We start from the raw sequence: 12,827 nt of genomic DNA, 5'->3' as shown, positions 1-12,827 counted from the left end.
GGGTTTATATGTAAACCAAAACAATACAACTCTCTACCTGCTGTCCTGAAGGCCAAGCTAGCCAGCACTACCATGCATAGGCCCACTTCCATGCTCTGCTCTTATCTCACCTTCAATCAATCAATCAATCAATCTGGCGTTTGTTAAGTGCGACTACTCACCTGAAAGGGTCTCAAGGCGCTGGGGGGGCGGGGGTTAGCAGGCTCCAGTCCATCAAGGAGGGGGGTCTGTCAAAGAGCCAGGTTTTGAGGTTTCTTGCGAAGATGGGGAGCGATGTTGTCTGTCTGAGGTGGAGTGGCAGGGCGTTCCAGGCTCGGGCTGCGAGGAAGGAAAAGGAGCAGCCTCCCGATCTGGTCTTTCTGGTGTAGGGGACCACAGCGTAGGAAAGCTGGGCAGATCGTGGGGTCCTTTGGGGTGCGTGGAATTTGAGTCGGCTGTTCATGTATGCTGGTCTGGTGTTGTGGAGGGCCTTGTGGGCGTGGGTGAGCATCTTGAAGGTGACTAGCTTCGATGGGGAGCCATTGGAGTGTGCGCAGGTGCTAGGAGATGTGGCAGTGTCTTGGCAGGTCAAGGACCAGTCGTGCGGCAGCGTTCTGGATGTTCTGTAGCTTGCGGGTGAGTTTTTTGTTTATTCCGGCGTAGAGTGCGTTGCCGTAGTCTAGTCTGCTGGTGACCAGGGCGTGAGTGACGGTCTTTCTGTATTCAAGGGGATCCATTTGAAGGTCTTACGTAGGAGGCGGAGGGTGTGGAAGCAGGGCGATGAGACGGAGTTGATCTGGCGGTCCAATTTGATGTCGGAGTCCAGGATGATTCCCAGGTTGCGTGCCTGGTTTGTGGGGTTGGGCGCGCTTCCGAAGGCGGGGTGCCACCAGGTGTTGTTCCATGCGTCTGGGTTTGGGCCCATGATGAGTACTTCTGTTTTGTTGGTATTTAGTTGTAGGCAGCTGTTTTTCATCCATTTGGCGACGGCTTCCAAGCCTTCTTGAAAATTGTGTCTGGCGGTATTGGATTCATTGGAAAGGGAGAGGATGAGTTGGGTGTCGTCTGCATATGACACAATGTTGAGCCCATAGGTTCTGACGATGGGGGCGAGCGGAGTTTTTTAGACGTTGAAGCGTGTAGGGCTGAGGGAGGACCCCTGGGGGAATCCGCAGGTGGTAGGTGTAGGGTCGAAGAGGAAAGGGGGAGTTTTACCAGCTGCGTTCTGCCAGAGAGGAAGGATCAGATCCAGTTAAGGGACTTGTCTTGGATCCCTGCGTCGTGGAGTCTGCGTATTAGGGTGCGGTGAGAGACTGTGTCGAACGCTGCTGAGAGGTCGAGGAGGATGAGGGCTGCTGTTTCTCCTTTGTCCAGTCGGGTGCAGATGTCGTCTGTTGCAGCGAGGAGGGCGGTTTCCGTACTGTGGTTTTTTCTGAAGCTGGATTGAGAGGAGTCGAGGATGTTGTGCTCTTCGATGAATTTGGCGAGTTGGCTGTTTATGGCTTTCTCGATGACTTTCACTGGGAACGGGAGCAGGGAGATGGGTCTGTAGTTTCTGAGGTCGGTGGGGTCCACCGAGGGTTTCTTCAGGAGGGGGTTGACCTTGGCGTGTTTCCAGTCGTTGGGGAACGTGGCGGTTGCCAGGGAGCGGTTGATGGTGTGGCAGAGCATGGGTGCGATGGTGTCGGCAGCTCTGTTGAAAATGTGGTGGGGGCAGGGGTCCGTGCGTGCCCTGGAGTGGATTGACTTCATCATCTTCAGTGTGTCTTCGGTGGTGAGGGCTTTCCAGTTGTTGATTGCTGGCTTCAGGGTGTCAAGGGTGGTTGGTGAGGGTTCAGTGTGTTGGTTGTCTTCGTCGAAGTTGTCGTAGATGCTCTTGATTTTGTGGTGGAAAAAGGTGCTGAATTTGTTGCAGAGGTCTTCTGAGGGAGGGATGTCGGTGGACTCACTGGTGGGCTGGGGGAACTCCTTGATGATGTTGAAGAGTTCTTTGCTGTTGTGTGGGTGAGTGGAGATTCTGTCTTCAATCGCTTTTTTCCCGTTTTTCTGATGAGCTGGTGGTGGGCGTTGGTGGCGACTCTGAAGTTGTTGTAGGCTTCTGTTGATTTGGTGTTCCTCCAGGCCTTTTCGAGGCAGCGGCAAGTGCGTCTGGACTCTTGAAGTTCGTGGGAAACCATCTGGCTTTCTAGGCGTGAGTGTTGTTGTTTTTCTTGAGGGGGGCTATGGTGTTGGCACTGTCGGAGATCCATCTGTGCAGGGTTTGGGCTGCGATATTGGGGCCGCTGTTTTCCACGATGGTTGGGGTGGAGTTGCTGAGTGATGTGGTTAGCTGGTCGTTGGTGATTCTTGTCCAGTTTCTTCGTGGGAGCAGGTGCAGGTGTCTGTGGATGGTGGGTGTTCTGAGGGTGAAGTGGACGTGTCGATGGTCAGTCCATGGGAGTTTGGTGGTGTGGCTGAAGGTGTTGGAGTTACCTGTTGTGAAGAGGGAGTCGAGGATGTGTCCTGCTGAGTGCATGGGTTCAGTCATGATCTGGCGGAGTTCAATGTTGTGGAGGTTGTCCAGGAGGGATGTGGTGCTGGGGTTCAGTTGGTTGTCGAGGTAGAAGTTGAGGTCTCCCAGTAGGGTGTAGTTGGTGGACGTGATGACATGCGGGGAGGGGGTTGGTAGATGAGGGTTCCTCGGATGTTGGTGGTAGGGCTGGCCAGTATCTTGAAGTGAAGGTGTTCCATCAGGTCTGTGGGCTCGTCAGGGAGTGTGCTCAGGCAGAGGCTGGATTTGTGGACGATAGCGATTCCTCCTCCCGGGCGGGTGGGGCGGTCCTTCCTGGAGATCTTGTATCCTTGGGGAATGGCGATGTCCGGTCCCAAGGTGGTGTTGGTCCATGTTTCGGTGAAGAACGCTACGTCCGGGTTGGTGCTGTCGAGGAGGTCCCAGATTTCGGTGGCGTGTTTGCGGAGGGATCGGACGTTGAGGAGGATGCATTGCAGGGTCTTCGGTTGGGTTGTGGTCTTGCGGGCGGGTTGCACTGGGTCTGTGGTCTTGGTGGTGCTGCATCATTTGTTGGTTGTAACGCAGGTGTGCCAGCAGCGGTGACAGCTGAAGGGTCCGTGGGTGTCGGCTAGTGATGCTAGCTTGCAGTTGTTGTTGCGTCATGGGTTGAGAGCGTTGGCGCTGGGTCGTAGCATTGGCGTTGAGGAGTGCCAGGGTTCCTGGTGCTGGTTGCGGTTGGGTCGCGGACGGGTGCAGACAGGCTTGCCTTTGGTGCGCCTTTGGTGCGACAGCGGCACGCTCGCAGCCTGTGTCCGTTGTGCGGACGAGCAGCGGCCTCCATTAAGTAGGGGGAGGGGAGGGCTGGACAGCTGGGAGGCGGGAGCGGGGAGGGGAGCTGGATTGGGCCAGCTTATTTATATATGCCAGTGTCGTACACTAAACAGACATGTACAAGACAAGAAGTGGAATTGTTTATAATTGTTGCATACACATTAGTGCATATAATTGGATTGATCAGCAATGGAAAAAGGAATTCACAGTCTTCCCTCAAGTCCCAAACTATCTGACCCACAAAGGTAAACTGGTTTCTGTGAGGAATCTTTGATTCGCCTTCGGTAGCTTAGCACAATCTGCAAGATCTTCTTCAGGGGAAAATGCATGTGGTGGGTGTGCCACAAATAGCCAAGACTTCATCGTATCTAGGAAATAAAGAAATAAAGAGACTCAAACCATGTTAACTAAATTGGCAACAAAGGTAATAAGAAAAACGTCAGAATCTTAAAGATACTATGATAAAGGTATCAAAATGTATAGCTGTCACAAAAGTGTACCTGACGAAAGCATTGCAAAAAACCTTCTATATTATTCTATGCAAAATACCAAAACGTGAAAAAAATTCAAGGTGTTTTAGAAGCGGAGGACAAGGTCTCGGAACTCTTTGTGGCCATACCATCAGGGACCTCAGCCGGGTAAAATTTGATGATCTGTCCCACTGAAAGTTTACAAACAACGTTTAGAAATGGCCTAGAGGTTCACCATCTTCAATGGCTCAAGATTGGATGATGGAGCTGAGAAGGACTGCACAAAGTCAGTTACACCAGTTGAGTGGTTCAACCAGAAGATTGAACTCACAATGGCAAAAAGAATCTAACATCAGCTAGGCATGGTACCTTGGCAATGCACCAATTCTGGTACACTTGAGCTGTGACTTCTTTGACTCCATTGCAGGGGCCAGATAGCCTAGCATATGCCGATTGACTCACTCTGTCTCAAGTCTGCTGAGAGAGCCAACAGTTCCTCAGGGATGAGTGATAGGTGAGAAATGCAAAGGACTAACCTTTCTCAGCTGTATTTCATTTTCCCTTCAAATCAGATTAAAAGAATAGCTATGAGGATAAAATGTGATGACAAACAAGCAATAGACTTTGCAGTCAGCAAGACTGTTCCTTACTTTTAGAAGATTAAAAGCAAAGAGATAACATATTGTGCTTTTGAAAATTCATGATGAGCATTTTCCTCCTTTTTACCTCGGTCACCTCCTGTGTTTGACATTAGTGTCATTGACATTGGTCATAATCATTGCATCTCAAGTTGCAGATTATAATGTCACACAGTGCACAATGTTGCATTGTATTGTGGTATGCTGTGAGAAGTGGGAATGATGGCAGCCGGGTGAGCCTGAGAGACTGTGAGTTCATGCACATCTGGCCTCTTAAGGAGAAGCAATGCTCCAAGAGCTGAGAAGTGCAGTCCAGCAGCAAATGAATTTTCCCTAAATGACAGCACACTTCTCTCGGAAATTGTGGCAGGTGCCCATGTTAAAGCAACAATGGAATCTTGCACAGACTTACAAAACCAAGGTCCCATAACTAAACCAAAGAGAAAAGGGCATGTTAGCCAGCTCAGAAACGTGTTGTTCAATAAGGTTCAAATTGAAAGAGAAAACAATGGAGGGTTGAACCCTAGACACCCACTATTCTTTTTGTGGTTCCATGGTGTCAGAAGAGGTACTGGTGCAAGAACACTCTTGGTGGCATGACAATATGAGGAAAATAAAGGCAAAGCAACAGCAAATTTCATATAGGTTTCAATAAGACCACGAGGGAAACATGGGACTCAGTATTTGGAGCAGCACATGATGCAAAGTTGAATCAGGGACTGCCAACACGTATTCATGGAAATTTTGGGTCAGCAGCAATATTTTCTCTTGGGGCTTTGTGAGGATCAGGAGTCCTATATCCCTGTACACATCCACATAAGGGATATTTAGTACACTACACCTCTCTTCAATCGGAGAAGTGGGAGAGGAAGAATGTGGTGCACAGCTTACATCTGGATTTTTCAGTTATAAGGGAATTTGCTACTCTTTGTTTTACTTACTACTAAGCTACAGGGAGCGGCACCCCTGAACAAGTTAGCAGTAAACTGAACCTCACAGCTAGAACCTAGGGGCATATTATCAAGGACGGCGTTTAAATTATCGCCACTTTAGCGGCAGGAAACTGCCGCTAAAAGAGGCGATAATGGGCTTGATAATATGCCGCCGAGAATTCAAATAGAAGCCCATGTTCTGGTGTGACATGGGCTTCTATTGGAATTCTCCAGGGCATATTATCAAGCCCATTATCGCCGCTTTTAGTGGCAGTTTCCTGCCGCTAAAGTGGCGATAATTTAAACGCCGTCCTTGATAATATGCCCCTAGAAATTTGTATCATGTCCAACCGAATTTGGGGCCATATTATCAAGGAACGGCGATAACATTATAGCCGCTTTAGGGGCAGGAAAACTGCCACTAAAGCGGCGATAATGTGCTTGATAATATGCCCTTGTGAATTCCCATAGAAGCCCAGGTTATGGGAATTCCCAAGGGCATATTATCAAGCCCATTATCGCTGTTCCTTGATAATATGGCCCTTGTATTCTGCTAAATTGAGCAAACCAACCAAACTGATTAACTCTGAAACAGCTAGAGTCCTGAACATTGCAACATCACATACCAATTGCGTACATGCTGGACATTCACTGCTAAAGTTAAAAGACGTTCTTTCCTTCCAGCTTGCAAATACAGACCTGCCATTCAATCCATTGTATTCCTGCTTCTCCATGGACGCACCACCTTGCTCTGGAGCCTACCAGACACCATAAAGACACTATTGAAAGGCATTATTCATGCTAGCATGACCTCATCAAGGGCACAACGAAATTTGACACGTCACCTCCACTCTGATGGAACCCCTCCAACTCCCTTCAAAGGCAGGCATGATCTTCAAAGCTAGCTGAATTATCTGCAAGGCCATCACGAATGCCCGCTGCCTACCTGTCTGCTAAAGCATTCTGCACAGCGGCTGCATAGTGCCAGCTGGGGAACTTTCAGATAGACAAGAGTATCCTGTGTCTGAAGTGCATGGCAGGGGTTATGAGATGTGGTGATCAAGTGGTGCATTTTACAGCAGCAGTTTTTTAAATGAAGTTGGCTAAAATATATTGGTTTTACAAGGAGTTCCGAAACGTTGTTTATGAAGTATTCTAAGACTTTAGGATCGGATGCAGCATCCAGGAGAATTGCCCCTTTCAGCAACAAATTATGAATGTGACGAACAAGAGCATGTGCACCCGATAGGACCACTACTCAAATATGCGGAATTCCGTTCAGTCACTGCTAAACTGCCAGGTATGCTGATAACATTTCTGATTCTGCTCAGTGCTCGGTAGTAACGTTAAATATGCTTGGACTGCAAATTACCTATCCAGTGAGCCATGCAGATCGCTCAAAACTATTTCCTTGCACAAGAAAGCACCTGTACATAGGTGCCAAGAATCTAAGCCAATCGAGATATGTACCACTTTACTTATTGAAAAAGGTTCAGTGTCTAGATAGCTAAGCGGATTGACAAAGGAGTCTATCCTCTGGTTGGCATATCTGAAAAAAACTCTGAAAGGCTAGTTTTTCGCATTGTTTACGACCATAAAAGAGCAAGTGCAATCGATACAAAAAAATTCATTAGTACTAATGTATCTACAGTACAGTGTATAAGCAGGATTTGACTGTCATTTTTAAAAACATCATCTTATTTTAGGTGTTTAAACAGTGTTTCACTAGATAAAAGAAGAGAGACAAAAATAGGAAGATCTAGATACTGTTTTGATATGGATGCATATATGTTTACATAAAAGGGCAAATTCCACAGTGCAAAAGTACAAAAGAGCAAGCATGGGAATGATTCATTCAGATCTTAGCAGCAGATTGTCCATCAGATTGCACCATCTTACTGAAAAAGCTAAAAACGAATAAAACCAAGAGATATAAAAACATGGAATGTGATTTAAAACCAGATTAAAAGAACCATTACCAGTTCTAGGGAGGATACCTTATCGCTTATTTAGTGCATGGCGCCTGATGGCCCACATTTCCCCTAAAAATGTTGCCACTGCACAAACCATCAGAGGCGTCGAGTCTGTTTTTAGAATACGATATGCTTCTTGATGGCACTGAGTTCCCATCAGCCTACATACAGGGACTGGACATGTGGATGTAAATGTTAAATGTTGTATACTTGTAAAACGCACAGCTGCCCCAGCAACAGGACGTCCAGGTGCTGTAGACCGCTGGGGAACCCATCCTGGCTTTCCCTGTGAGATGGTCCCTACTGGGCATCTCCAAGGTGAAGACAAGCATCCCCGGCGCTGATGGGGCCGTAAGTGGAGATTAAGCAAGCTATTGCCCAGAGTTGCTGAGTGGGATCCATGGTTAGAGTAGGCACCGAGGCGAGAATTATCGAGTCCGCTGACCTTGGCCCAAGACCCTGCCGCGTCGGGAATCAAACCCTGGTCCCGGGCTGATCTCTGCTTCCGGGGCTGCCGCCTCTAACTAGTGAGCCACACCACTCCACATCTCGGGGGTGATGTACAAAGACATGCGAAAAGGATATGTTTAATCGTCTCCACTGTCCCGGGGCAGCCAGGGCAATACTGTTCAACCACAAAAGATCCCTTCCATACCACTGTGAAAGAATTCACAGGGAGGCAGCCGGATCTAAATTGGATGTACAGCTTCCTATCTTGAGGGGTCGAAATCATCTCCATGTACTGTTCATATACACCTAGCCACTTAAACTCCATGAACTCTAGTGTAAGGTGTCCATCCTGTGAGTCGGAGACTGTTGTCTGCGCCACCCAATTCCAATAGTGTGTCTTATTAACTTCTCTGCTAGGCAGTAGGCTAGGATTGGAGATGTCCCACAGGAATCCAAGGCCTATGGCGGAGAGCAGTGTCTTGGCTTTGGTGAACCACCCAATTTCTTTTTAAAGCAATCGAGTCTGGAGACATCTGCAAAGGCTACAGCATAATGATTGAGCTCAGGTGTGTTTTTTGAGTCGGAACCAGAAAAGAAGGGGCCGAAGCCTTGCTCTCCCTGCTATGGTTGCTCTACCCATATCTAATCTTGGATGGATGAGTGGAGTTCTCTTGGGAAGGGAGCAGAGAGTTCAAGAACATATTTTCTGTATGTACAAAGCTCTCTAGATCATCAAATTCCCAGATTTCCGTCCCATACAGGGCAGAGCCTACCACTTTCTTGTCGTATATCTGAAGCGGGGCTGCTATTGGTCTAGTTTGGGAGGCCCTATGCTCCTTGATCCGTGCCCCGGAAATTTTCTTCTGCTGAAGGTTCCTCTAGGTGATATGGTACTTCCATGCCAATGTCTCAGAGAGGGTCACACCCAGATAGTCAAAAATGGCCACTCTCTCCAGAGGGATCCCCCCCAACATCAGTTTACCTTTAAAAGATTTATGGGAGTTCATCGGCAAAAGCTTAGTTTTGAAAGTATTAACCTCAAGGTCTCTCTGATTACAGACGACCATGAAACGATCAATTAGAAGTTGAAGACCACTGGGCGTCTTGGAGACTACTAAAGGGTGGGGGCCAAGACACAACCTTGGAGGACCCCTCTATCTACTTTGATTGGATCAGTCAACTTCCCATGGAAGACATGGCTTGGCAGTTCGGGCTGGACTGTTCCCATGAGGCACAGGGTCAAGACTGATTTGCATATGGCCATGTCTAAACTGGGGTGGCGTAGTGGGCAAAAGAACGATGGATTTAACCCAGATCTCTTGACTGGGGGAGAATGTCTGCATTGTCAGCATTCCGTCCATCATTTGTTTGTTGTAACGCTTTTCGCCCTAAGTGGGATGGGTATTCCCAGACGTGGGACCCGTGCTCACTGCGCCACTGGAGCCAAGCTATCCTGGCTGATGACGGCTGATAGCCAGAAACCGGTCCTAGGATGCTTGATTCCGGTCCAGGGAAGACATGGCTTGGCAGTTCGGGCTGGACTGTTCCCATGAGGCACAGGGTCAAGACTGATTTGCATATGGCCATGTCTAAACTGGGGTGGCGTAGTGGGCAAAAGAACGATGGATTTAACCCAGATCTCTTGACTGGGGGAGAATGTCTGCATTGTCAGCATTCCGTCCATCATTTGTTTGTTGTAACGCTTTTAGCCCTAAGTGGGATGGGTATTCCCAGACGTGGGACCCGTGCTCACTGCGCCACTGGAGTCAAGCTATCCTGGCTGATGACGGCTGATAGCCAGAAACCGGTCCTAGGATGCTTGATTCCGGTCCAGGGAAGACATGGCTTGGCAGTTCGGGCTGGACTGTTCCCATGAGGCACAGGGTCAAGACTGATTTGCATATGGCCATGTCTAAACTGGGGTGGCGTAGTGGGCAAAAGAACGATGGATTTAACCCAGATCTCTTGACTGGGGGAGAATGTCTGCATTGTCAGCATTCCGTCCATCATTTGTTTGTTGTAAAACTTCCCATGGTCCCCCCAACAAACCCTTGCATAGGTATCCTCGTGCAGCTGAACAACCATTGCAAGAAGATCTAGTGGAAACCCCAAATCTTGCAATTCCTGCCAAAGTTTGGACCTGGGAATGAGGTCGAAGGCCGACCTTAGATCAGTAAATGTAATTTAAAGACTGGCTTGTTCAATGGTCTCTGTTTCCAGGCCAGTAAAGTGAGTCTAAAAACGTTTTCAATGGTGCTGACTTTCTTCCTAAACCCGGCTTGGAATGGGGAAAGGATATTGTTTTCCTCCATCCATTCTGTGATCTTAGTCAGAAGAGCAAAAGAGAAGACCTTCTGAACACCATCAATTAAGCTAATTGGCCTATAGTTGGAAGGCAGTGAACGGTCGCCCTTTTTGAAGACCGGGATTACTTCTGCTCCCTTCCCCGATGGGGTATTGGTGCCCCGGCGGCGATTCCGTTTGCCAGTTCCCAGATTTAGTTGGCCCAATTGACACTATCTTTGAGGAAGATGTCTCCAGGTATGCCATCAGGACCCGTGGCTTTATTCCTAGCTGTGGAATTTATACTTTGCGTAATTTAAGCCATGGTAAATAGCCCTCTCTGGGTGCTGGTATATTCATATTTAGGATCTTTGTCAACTGGGTCTGTAGATCCAGTGTCTACAGCAGAAAAATGATCAACCCAGGCAGCTATAGAAATGTTATTGGTAGGTGGCCTGGGTCTATCGGCATCTCCCCTCGTAACCAGCAACCAGAATTGTTGCGAGTCTTTCTTTTGGCATGCATCATGGATCTGTATCCATCGGTTTTCTGACCATTCCCTTTTTGCTTTCCTCTGGGCTGTCTTGTAAGTATTCCTAGCCCCTCTTATATCTTCAACATTATTAGATCGAATCGCGGCAACCAAGACTGCCCTTGATTTCTTACAATCTTGGTTAAGCCAGGAAACTGCACTCAGGCAGTCGGCTTCCTGGGTTGGGGCCGGCTTGGGATTAGGAAAAAGGAGGATAGCTGCTCAAAAAGATATGTATGGATGTCTGTGACCTTTGTAAGCTTCTCCTGTTCTCAAACAGGCTATGAAGTTTCCCAATGTTTTCTAATAGCAGTTGCTTTATGTTATCACACTTAGGAGTGTCCATTACTATGCGTGCCCATTTCAGGTGCCTATTATCGTTTGTAGGACCGATCACCTTGGTTGTCAGTTTGGTATCTGGGTGGCTGTTATATTTGGTCCAAGGTGATGACATGGTAAACTCGAGCGGGTTATGGTCACTATCTATGGTAGTCCCAACAACCATGTCCAGCACACCGGGCCATAGCCATAACTCAATCAATATGTAGTCAATGCGACTCATGTTCATGGTTCTGTTGAAAGTGTTTGCCCCCAACTTGTCGGATTTGGTGCGTCCATTTGCTGCCCTTAGCCTGTACTCCAAGGTTATAGCTTGGAGTTGCAGAGCTGGTTGTGTCAATTTTTTAATTGGCGATAGATCAAGCGGGGGAACAGAACATGACTCGTCTATCCCATCAGTGCTGGTTAGATCTTCGGAAGCGAGTGGTTCGAAAGTGACATTGAAGTCTCCTGCAATAATTAATGGTAATGGTGACTCTCTTTTCTCAAGGACAATCTTCCAATACTTGAAGTGTTAAAGATATGCAGGCCGTCTTAGTGTTGCATGCATAGACATTAAAGACGGCCACAGACATACTATTTCTACCCCTAAGGTGGGTCGGGAGAATATCAGGACTAATGGTCTTGATCTCTTTCGTGGTGCATTGTAAGTCGATTCTAATCCATATCAACAGCTCTACAACCAGGCGACCTGGTCTGTTGGTGACTGCTAAGCAACATAGGGTGATATAACTAGGAATAAAAACAGGTACAGTGGCCCAGGTTTCTTGTAAAATGCAGATATCACATTTTTCCAATGTATTGTAACCATTGAGGGAGTGCTACCTTTGATCTTATCCCAGCCACATTCCAAGACAATATACGAAGTTTGGGGATCAAACGTCTTGAGCCACAGCTAACAGAGTGACAATCGTCGATTACGCTTCTTGTCTGGAGTCTTAAGGGGCTAACTTGCTGGCATAACCTTGCCTGGGAACTATCATTCACAATCTGTCGACATGGAAGGGCCACAGAACTAGAGGGCTGGAGTATTGGTGGAACGGGATCAGTATGTGACCTTTCATTAGCGTACTGATAGACAATCAGATCTCTATGATGGGGTGACATATGAGTTGGGGAAGCTAAAGGTACCAGTCAATCGATGTTAGCTAAAGTTGAATCTGAACCCAACAGGATGCCATTCCTTTTAGAGGCTTGGGGCAGAGACTTACCAATGGGTTTGTATTTCATCTGTATACCAGTGGGTGAACAAGTCCTTCCCTCAAGAGCTATTAGATTATGCACCAAATTCTCATCCCTCAGATGAAGTTCAAAGGAATCCATTTGGGAAGAGCAATGGGTTAGCCTTTTTGCCCATAAGATATCTTCTCTGATAATCGATCTGCACCCCCTAACCTTTCTGATCCAATGGATAGATTTGTTGATTAAGGCGTTGTGATCTTCGTATTTAGCATATGACGGGAATATACTAGGCACGTTTATCATAAAAATGCTCGTAGCAGGGCAATGGGACAACCCACTAGTGTCACTAGGGTAACCTTCATTGCCAACCACAAAAGATTCATTTCTACCCAAATTACTGCCCACTAATTCCTGGGTCTTAAGTATAGAGGATTTTGTAGGGAGGCGTGTAGGAATGGACATTAAAGGGATTAGATTGTGCGTAAGCTTGGGAGAGGCGCCACTAGCCTGATGAGTGATAAAATTCTGTACAGAACCCATTGTCTGATCAGGGATTTGCGTTTTTTGATGGCTCTCTATCCAGGAGATGTTTAACCTGCTCTGTAGGCTCTCAAATTAACGTCTTAAGTATACTGACTTCAGCCCTAAGATCGCTGATAATCGTATTCGTATATGTCCCTACAGATGTAAACTCTCCTAACTCGTCCTCTTTCCTTTGTTTGGTTGG

This window comes from Triturus cristatus, chromosome 2_2 (assembly GCF_964204655.1).
Source record: "Triturus cristatus chromosome 2_2, aTriCri1.1, whole genome shotgun sequence".
In the NCBI taxonomy this organism is placed as follows: domain Eukaryota; kingdom Metazoa; phylum Chordata; class Amphibia; order Caudata; family Salamandridae; genus Triturus; species Triturus cristatus.
Note: the sequence above shows the minus strand (reverse complement) of the source record.